Below are 1,397 nucleotides of genomic sequence, written 5' to 3' on the forward strand. Positions count from 1 at the left end.
GTCATTTCACCGACAGGTCGCAAATATTAGCAGACGTCACTTGAAGTATGTGCATTGACATAACTGTTATTGGGTACACATCTAACAAAGATACCACTAGTATATTGTAATTCTCAGAGTTACGAGCCCTCAACACTGAAAGGGCTAGCTGGGAGCAAGCATTGCTCAAATTCCCACTGGACTAGGCATAACCTAACCAAAGCCAGCAGGCATCTTCCCCTGCTTGGGAACATGATGTTTTGAGAGCAGGCATTATATACTTGACAGGCCGGTGAATAAGCAACGTAAGGCCAGTAGATATCTCCCTGTGTCCTTGAAAGGCTTCAGAGGAGCACGCATTTCTCTACTTTACAAAGGGTTGTGCATAACCAAAGCAAAGAGGGCAATGCATTTCCCAACCAAGGTTTGCAGAATTCTTTGTCTTGTAATGAAAGGTTTTAAAAGAGCAGGCATTGTCTACTGCTCACAGGGCCTTGAAAACAGTGTGCATAAGTAGACCAATTCCAGGTGAGATCTTCCTATGTCAGGAAAAGAGTTGAGGGGAGAAGGTATTGAAGCTTTACTAATCAGTGCGCTGCGCCTTATCCAACCAAGGCCAGCAGAAATCTCCGTCTGCCACTGACGGGCTTTCGAGGAGTAGGCATTGCTCTTCTTCTGACAAGGCTGTGCTAAACTTAACCCAATCAATGTGTGCCCTTACCTTTTTGGGTAAGGGCACAACAATTACGTTCCAGTTCAGAGGGCTAACGAACATCAGCAAATATTTCAATCTCCCATAAAAAACGTTGTTCAGGAGCTTGCACTGCTCTACTAATCATAGGGGTCTCTGAACAACCAAACAAGGCCAGCAGATATCTTCTTCTACATTTGACTCTCATCTGACATTTCTACTCTATGTAGGTGTATAATAGTGACACAACCTGGGCAAACTATTTGAAGAAATCATAGAGAACAAAATTTGTTCTTTGAGTCATCAGATATGGAAAACCCACATGCCAGGCCTTGTGTGATTCTTTAAAAAGGTTTAATTAATGATGAAGGAAAAGTCTGAGGACCTCTCGTCAAACTTTACAATATTACTATCTTCATTGACCCTGGCTAAACATCACTTACTGTGATGGCCGTCAATACATACGTATATATCGTCGTATTAGTGAGCATATCTTACTGTTTACGCCAATTGTACTTCATCAATACCATTAGAGTTCAATTGTTATATCTTACAGATAGTCATGAGTTAACACTAACTATCTTTTATTTTGCAAATTGAAACTGTTTAGTATCACGTTGCTTTATTGCCAAATGCAAGCATAAAGTGAAATTGCAAAAATCTTGTCAGAAAACATAACACAACTGAATTGCGTGTATGTCGATGATGAGTATATACATAACTCCGG

This window comes from Ptychodera flava, chromosome 2 (assembly GCF_041260155.1).
Source record: "Ptychodera flava strain L36383 chromosome 2, AS_Pfla_20210202, whole genome shotgun sequence".
Lineage (NCBI taxonomy): Eukaryota > Metazoa > Hemichordata > Enteropneusta > Ptychoderidae > Ptychodera > Ptychodera flava.